At 35.8% G+C, this 9,404-nt stretch overlaps 1 protein-coding gene across 4 annotated transcripts in view; it reads right to left on the minus strand.

The window, feature by feature from the left end:
• Positions 1-8,252, minus strand: part of da (transcription factor daughterless) — a 35,648-nt gene extending 27,396 nt beyond the window's left edge. For 2 of the 4 annotated variants that reach the window (XM_090117370.1, XM_090117367.1), the window contains exon 1: positions 8,127-8,252. The gene's annotated coding sequence lies outside the window, so the exon portion shown is untranslated. Of the gene's footprint in view, positions 1-8,023 lie in introns of all 4 variants that reach the window. The other 2 variants (XM_090117369.1, XM_090117368.1) reach the window with 2 other exon arrangements.
• Positions 8,253-9,404: the final 1,152 nt, after the last annotated feature.

Genomic DNA, 9,404 nt, shown 5'->3' on the forward strand with positions numbered 1-9,404 from the left:
AAAAATTCGCGTTTTTTCTGATGAAATACATCCGTAAACAGCACAATATCTAACCATTTTCTACGAAAAACGAAAATCAATCAAAATCATACAATATCAATCGATAACGATAGTCCTTGTAGAAAAATGTGGACCATTTTTAGACTGATCGTGCGGGTTGAGGTAAAGTGTTTAATTTTGGCGGGAGGCGGAGAGTGTCCGCTCTGTAGCGTTTAGCTACTACATATTATGTATTCTGTGCTCTAAGTATATTTTACAGCTGTGTTAAGACCAGAAAAATCGCCTTAATATTAACCCGTTCGACTTAATACTAACCCTTTTGAGGCAATTCTCATTACTTAATGACGTTCAATATTTCAGGCTTTCTCTTACGAACGTAGGAGAAACTAAGCTAGGTTCTGCTCGCTAATCTCCTCGCTGGTCTGCAGCCCAGGGCCACAGGTACGAGACCTGTACGCACACACGCATTGCATCAGCGGCGCGCACCTGCCCGGCAGCTGCGCCCGGCGACCGGTTCGATGCCCGTCGCGTGCACCTTTACGATTCTGACCCGGATTTATGATTATATTTATTTAGTTCTTTTTGTGAAACCTCCTCGTGCCGCTCGTTTCATTAAAATCAGTTGATTTAATTAGCATCTTATTGCGGCGGACCGTTAACGTGCCGCGGCCCTTAGCGGAGAGCGCGGTACCTTCAGTCCACACGTCACATCATGCGACAACTTTTACTCAATCACAGATAATGTTAAAAATGCCCAGGATCTATAAAGTACATATTTTAAATCAACAATTGCAGGCTTTTACTAAACGAGACAGCGGCGATTTACAGACAAAACATTAAACAGCTGTGTCAAGGGGAGTGGAATTTTACCTACATGTAAGTTTACATATTTTATTGAATACATTTTCAATACATGAAATAACCAGTGCGATAGGACAATAATATTTACATTACGGAAAAGGGTTGAGGTATGATAATTATTTTATTAATATGAGCGCCTGTTTCATACGCTTTTCTCAAATTCAAAGAATCGTTAATCTTCATATATATTCATCTAGCATTCTAGCTGAACCTATCATTACCCATTGTACTGCCAGAGCAGACCAAATTAAGGCAATTGTTAACTCATATTATTAATTTAAACGAATGGAGTGAAGTAACCCTTTGACTGGGCCAAACTTTATTCATCTATTAGGTACAAGGATACATCATGAACAAGCTATAGGCATAATAATTCTTAATGATAGATCCATTCGAGCAGAGCCACTAAAGCGGTCGCCAAACGCTTTCCCAAAAACACGTGTTCCAAAAGCCATCGGTGGTTGTCGGCGAGTGACAGGTGGCGCCGCGGTCAAGGTCACCCACCCCGCCCCGATCAGCTGCTGGCAATCACAACACAGGATCCATCCGCGCCACCACACACCAGACCAGACAGTATTGTTGACATAACACACTAACAGTTTATAGCTCTGTTTGTGCCATAAACTAATGTGACGCGTAGTTCGCGCAGACGATACACATGTTTATATGCTTCGTTGGTTTTCCTTCTACTTGATCGGAGATCGGATTGATTTAATTAATTATAAATATTAATGTAGTTTTTAATAGTTTTTAACATGAGAGCAAAAAATCTTCCGTAGGAAATGTCCTTCGTTTGCCTATCAAGTACTTATCCACTTACGAATACGTAGTTACTATGTACTTATTCGTAGCCTGGCCATTTAGCCATCGAAATTGATAAACATAACTATTACAGTGGTATTTAAATAATTTTATTGTGAGGTCAATTAATTCTATAAAAATTAAATACTTGCAGGTAATTTCTTACTCTACGCGATTGTAACTCGATCTTACCTATACATAATAACAGTATCCGCACAAAAAAATGTTCTATATTTATCAATGAAAACGAATACTACATAATATTTCTGTGAAGCAAATATGAGATGTCGTGCAACAAAGCGCATTCCGCTGATTATTCACTTATTGCGAGTGCACAGCGGTAAGGGCGGACACACACGCGACGGCTCACCGCACCGACCGCTTGTGGCTTTGTGGAATTTTATAAACGTATTCTATCTAACAAGAGTCGTAGGCCGAGATTCACAGATCGCACTTTAACTTTACTTTGATGGAAAGATCTACTTTCACAGAAAAATATATTTCTTAGTCGTGTCAAGTTCATCTTTACTTTTCGAAAACTATACTTTACTTAGTAAAGGCTAAGGAGTCGATAATCATGACTTTGGTCTCAAAGTAAACTTTACATGACTATGCGTATAAATCATGTAGGCCTTCATTTTAAACTAATTTCCTAGAACATAAACGCATTTTAATATGGTTGGGTTATAGCTCGAAACGTCATGTCGATTTGAGTGACATTTTTTTGTTGATTTGTTGCATTGCTTCGTTTGTCTTAGAACTTTATAATATTTTTCTGACGAATTTTGCTGTGGCTACCGGTTTTTGATATTTCTACAACAATCTTCCCGACCGTGGCTTGTTATAACGGATTTGAAACTGCTACCTGACTGACAATTATTATTGCAAATCCGCGTAATACCTACATTGTGTTTTTTTTTTCTAAACAATTAATTTTTGATATAAAATAATAATGTTATTATTATATATGGAAATACATATAATTGAATATGTTCTCAAAAACATAAATTATGCGTATAATGTAACAGTCACACGTATTTCCCTGTACTTTACTTTGAGGCCGTACTTTTCTAAGGAAAGTCAAGCAATTGTCTCTGAAATTAAATATGTTGAAAGTAAACTTCGGACATACAAAGTTTACTTTGTGAAGACTCTTTTGCGGTAAAGTAAAGTCACGACTGTAAATCTGGGCCTTAGTCATGCGGAATCGTACTAACCAAAACACCCTAAATTAACATTTAACTCGAGAAATATAATCATCTAACTCAACATTCCTAAAATTAAAGCAAAAGTTAGCTGTGCATAAAAATAAAATAACTTCCGAAATCAACTAAACAACTCTGTCACAAAAACGCTTGTTTCAACCCGCATTACGGACTTCATGTTCCTGCAGCCTACAACCACCACCGTCACCGCTACTCGCAAGCAGTGGGCCGCGCGTGCGACGCCGGCCTACAGCGGCCAGCAGACAGTACGTCGCCGCAATCACTCGCCGTGCACCGCATTCCTGCATACTAAACTATATACACTAACGACCGAACGGTAATATTCCATCTGCAATGCGTGAACCATGGAAATTGATTGTTTTATAGCTTCCCACGACGGTCACAGACCAAATGAGATAACGCGATCTTCTGTTAAATTTATTTTATTAAAGTGTTAATTTGTTTAAATTTTCGGATAAAGTATTTTGAAATAAGCCATCAGCTAAGATAATGATTATAGTGGTGATAATCAGTGTGTGTTGCATTCAATTTCTCCCCAGTTTCAGGAATCTTAGAAGCCGATTATTTACTCCTTAGTTATTATTAGTTGTGATAGCTCATATCCATGGTATAATTTCTATTTTACCAGCAGTAAGTGAGTATACGTAATCTAAGGTAAATACAGCATATTCTGCCCACTTATCCATTCCTAGCCAATCATAATTGAAATTGGCAACTGGCATGTCCTAATGGCAAAAAATATCCACTAGCACGATGCACGTCAAAAAAAGGATAGAAAACGATAGCACAAGAGTGTAACTGCCAACACATCTGTATTCCGGTGCGTCAATGAGATGTGAGATAGCCGTTCGCTAAGGACACGATTAATTCAGGAATCCGCGGGGTTCGCGGGATGAATCATGTATGCGCCGCTGGCTGCATTACAATCGCTTGCGGTACGAGGAGAAAAGTTTTCCGCGTTCCCTAGACATTGGTCGTGATTGCTATTGACTACTTTGTAACTATTTATCTTGAAAAACTGGCGAGTCTCCTGGCCTTACAATGGCCCGGTACAAATAAAGTATGTTAAGAATTAAGAAGTATTTATACGAAGACGGAATAAGAAGTTCAAAAATGATGACAAAATAGATATCAGCTTTCAATATTTCAATTCAATAAGTGTGAGAGAATGAAAATGAAAAATTCTTTTGTGAAGATAGTGACACTGAAAGTCTCCCACGCGTCCCGAAAAATTATTCAATACATCAACCATTCAAGTTTAAACTGATTACCTGTAAGGTCACAAATCAAAACGGATGTCGCATAACGGATGTCTCACGAACTGCTCGTGTCACCTTACGGGAATCGAACCCGACACCCGCATTGTGTAAGGCTATCCGGTGAGGGGGTAATTGCACTTTCCCTTTAATTTCACAAAAAGGGGACCTATACCTTATATTTACTTAAAAACATTTGACAAGAAGTGCTCTAAATGATTAACCCACATATTTTGATTCTGGCATTTAACCTTATCACAGGCATGCGAGCTTTTTATTGAATGCAGCTGAAAATGCTTCATTGATTTAGAAGTAGTACCAAAATAGAAGAATATCTTATCGTTCGTGCGATCGGAGGAAATCTTTTCAACAATACAGTATAGCTTTTTACGAAAAGTTTGTAGATATGTATACGATGAGGTTAAATTCATGATAAGCGATACATTATCATGATAATTTAACGTTTCTGCACAACTCGTATAAGTGGACCTTCCTGGCCAATATAATACAACGAAGGAAAAATAGAATCTCTATTTTCAAATAGAACACTAAAAGCAACTATAGATTTCTCAGTATTTTTTTTTCTGTATTTGGATGATTCTAAAGGAGTTATAAAGGAAGTCTAGTCGAATAAATAAATAGTATAATCCGCAATTTCCCAATTCTGGGAACAAGGTGGACATCAATAAGGCATTAGCTGCGCTTACTATTCACGGCTCGTCCATCTTACAAACAGACGTTTTTACCGATCACCAAACAATACCAGATTCGATTCCCAACGGATACTCATCTACTAGGCCAATTCAGGTTTCGAGGAAAATCAAGAAAATCGTCAATATATGAATATTGGAATTATCGGAAGTTTTCTGCAAATAAATACCTAGTCATAGTTTTATTGAATGCAATAATTGTCACTTACGTATTGCTTTTAAAAGTACTGAAACGGCGTGTGTTATATATGTACATGGCTATTGTGCGAACTGGGTCACATTCGCAAACACATTGATGATTAACGTCTGTTCGGTCATCATCAGTCTATTTAACCATAACGGATACTTCGGCTTATTATAAGAGTTTAGGTCATGGATAATATATTGCTAAGCCAAATTAATGGCTAAACACGTTTCACGCTACACTTTATAAGATAGTTCAAATCTATTTTCTATTGAAGTTGTAACATACATTTTCGCTCTTAAATAAATTCTGAGGACAATATGTAAAAATTACACATCATTTCATTTCAAATGATACAAACCCTACGTAAATCAAATAAAAGCGCACGTAATATGTGGCAAATAATACAGAATTTCTTTGCAGCTACCAATTTATGTGCTTCTAATAGCGGCTGCAATTTCTCCAGCTCTGTAATTAGGTGTCTTGTACGCAATCGATTTTTATTCGCGATCTAATAAAATATTCATTCGGCCTGTGCGGCTGACGTGGCGCGAGCCGACTTAATTGAAACAAAGAAATTGTACTATTGTGTCCTTTCTAATTCTCGAGTCAGCACATTGGGTACAATCTTGCCCTGTATTTTTGGTGTCACCAGGGTTATGGTACTTAACTGGTCTCCACACAGATGTACTACGTCAAATAGTAGCGTAATCTCAACGCGTTTAAAGACTGAATGGACTGTTTCTTTGTGATACAAAAAAGCATTTGTAAACATTTCTATAGGACGATAAATGCAAAAAAATAACCTCGTAAGACCTCATTCACACGAGAGCTTTTTTAACGTCCGTTAAAAAAGCGTCCAAATAGAACAAATGCATTCCCAAGTATATGTTCACACGTCAGCGCTTTTAAAGCGCGACGCTTTTTTATCGCGCAGTGTTCTATTTTCAACGCTCGGCGTTGGGCGTTAAATAAAATAGACCATAGGAAACTTCTTACTATTATTCAGACGAGCGCTAAAAAAGCGCCGGCGCTGCGTTCAGTATGCCGCACGCTCGCTCAGCGGTAGCACGTGTTTGTTGTGCTTATAATCATCAGAAAATCGATACGATGTCGTGGATTGTTGATCCCGAACTATTAATTATAGATGTGGAGTCTCGTCCGTTCCTGTATTCAAAATCGTTATAGACATTTGAAAATAATTAAAAAAATTCCGGGGTATTGCCTTAACTCTTCGTACAGTGTCACAAACTGCCCTTTTAAGTATCTCTGTTCATTCAGAGGATGTACCCAGAATGCCTTTTGTTTCCTTTTTCGTCTTTTAATAACACAAATCGCTAGTGCCAATCTTTCTTTCTTTCAAATATACCTAACATATAAAAATTAAAACAGTAGGTTTTTTTATCATATTCCTATATGTAACATGTTTATCGATGACGAGTTTGAACAAATACCTAAGTAGGTACCTACAAGTAGTTTATTAAGAACAAACTTTCCGAGGAATTCTAAGCAAATATAATAATATAAATATCATAAAGATATTACGCAACTGACATTACGTAATTATTTTAGCAGAAACCATTTCCACGTCTTACTGAAGCCAGAGACGAGACATGAGTGATTTTAAAGCGTTAGTATGAACAACCACAGAGAGAACGTTTAAAAAGCGCCAACGCCGGGTTTTAACGCAACGCTTTTTTAACTCTCGTGCGAATGAGGTCTTAGGCATTTCAGTCATTGTGGAACGTGTAATATCAGAAATTGTTAGGCATAACATGTAATTTTTCAATTCTTGTTATTGCTCAAAATCTCATCTTTAATTACCTTCAAATAATCTTTGTTCAAACCTCTTTTAATTGAATTGCTACAACTGTTTCTAATTCCGCAGCGGGTATATGTATAATCGATGTTATTCCACGATAACATAGCTTATAAAACTAGGTACGTCATTGCTTTAAAAACAATGTGCGGCTCACATCCAACAGGTGGTTATGCAACTCATTATATCTCATAATCTCATTAAACAGCCATAGGTGTGTCCAGCTTACTGGGTTAATGCCACGTAGTGACAATAATTTACAATATTTATGACAAAATTAATTCGTCTGTGGCGTGACGTTAAGTGACGGAACGGAATACAAAAATAAATTGATATTGTTCATATTCTGTCAAATAGATCCTTCGATTAGGTATTTGGTCCTTCAAAGCATTCATAGAAAACAATTATTATATTTTTGATATGTCCTTCCATGCAGAAATTTTATTTGAAGGATGCGGTGCCGATAAATATATTATCTTCAGCCAATATTGTTTCATGAAATTTACCTACAAAATTTTATTCATTTGTATATCTTTACGTTTCTTACATTTCCTATTCACCTAAAATGCCTTTAGCCGTAACCACGGGACCACTGCGGAAAGTTATCGGATAAGTTGGCGTCGGATTAATTGCCGACAAAATGCGAAAAGTTTAAATTAATGGTTAAAAAGTTGTTATAAACGGTCCAGAGACTGAATCCTTTGTAATCATTATTTCAAATCCTCCATCCACAGGCTCAAATATATGAATAAAATCGGATGTTATTCAATTATTATTTTTTTCATGTTTTTGTAACTGAAAAGTTGCATAGCAATGAGTATAACATCTTGTATTTCATAAAGATACTGAACTTTTTGTTTTCTGTTCATTTTTTTTATAAAATAATTTTGTTTTATTTAGTAAGGTTCATAAGATATTATGTTGCATTAGATGCGCACATTAATAGTGTATCATAAATTACATTGTTAAATGAAAAGTAATGATCGCAAATCATACTTATAATTTAATCATTATTGAATCATCACGCGTGTTTAAAATCAAAGTATCAATAAATTAACAAAAATGAATTAATTATGAAAAGCGCTAAAATATTATATTTTTTCCTTTTTTTACAAAACTTTTCTAAACGTAGGCTATCTAAAGTTATTTTCACGCTACGAACTCACCGTGCCGCTATTTAGAATTATTAAAATACAGAGTACAGACGTACAATAATCCACAACGTATTTATATATCCTGGATATACACCATTCACAGCACTTTTCTTACCATAGACAACCAAACAAACACTCAGAGTGTATCACGTTAGCACAACACTTTTATAAAAAAACTTTTCAAAATTGGCGCGAAACGGCGCGCGTAATGACATCCGCTGTCAATGAAACCCCATGGCCAACTGGCGACCGCCGCTCACTTCGTGCTCGAGTTGCCAGCCGTGTTATCATTTTCCCAACTTTATGTTCAAATTCTACGATGAGAGAACGAACAAGTCAACAAATCAGTAAGTAAAATTCTTAATGTAAATCATATTATTTCGTTATCAATTGCATTTGGAAAGATACCAGAAAAATTGGAAAGTTTTGAGTATTGTTATACCTAGCCGAATCTATTATTATCTTTTTTATCTTCACTAATAGTGATAACTATTATAATCAGCACAAGATAAAACATTTAATTAGCATATAGTGCTACAATCTTTCTGAACCTATGATTATACAAACATATTGATAGTGTACTTTATAGTTCGTATTTTATTAAATTTCCCTAACTTTGAGCACACAAAGCTCTCTCGCGGCAGGCAACCCTAGAGCGCGCGCGACGTTGCCGCTTCGGCGCACAACGTAACAATAATGAGGTTAAAGTTTCAAACAACTTTTTTTATTTTCAGCGGAGCTTCGCGATCTACGGACTTGTAGTAAACATTGAAATGGTTTTTACAAACTATATAATACTTACGTTGGAGTGCTATTTGTGGTTATTTTACAGTTTTTTCTTTTAACTACCTACTACGTAGTCAGTTTTATAATATTGTAACTGAACTTTTTAGTTGAAGATAGTTAAAGAATTGTTACAATATAATATGAGTAAATTTGAAGGAAACACTTAAAATTGTGTGCATTTACAATAGCCGACCGATAACAGACTTTTTGGCAATGAGCGAGGTTAAACAGTCAGTCAAAAGACAAGCTATTTCCAATGATATCTATGTAGCATTATTATTAAAAAAATTACGTAAAATTTAATAACATTTTAAACTTCTTCACACTACACTTGGGTGTCTCGATTCAAAATTCTATTGATAGCTTAGTTTACTCTACTATAGATTGATTTAACACTAACGCAAAATAGATCAATATACGTGACGATAACAGGTCACTTAATCTTATTCATTAAATAAAAATATCACGTACACGTTGATATATGAGCACAAGAAACATTGTGGAAAACTAACAAAAAGTCAGTCTTATAAATTGGATAAGTTTTAATAGTATTTTCAAAATCAAGCTTGTGATATACCTACGTGATGAATAATTATTTAATGTCCAT

The sequence above is a fragment of the Colias eurytheme genome, chromosome 28, assembly GCF_061535395.1.
Source record: "Colias eurytheme isolate Ceu_HAF_F1 chromosome 28, ilColEury1 Martin Lab GWU primary, whole genome shotgun sequence".
NCBI lineage: Eukaryota > Metazoa > Arthropoda > Insecta > Lepidoptera > Pieridae > Colias > Colias eurytheme.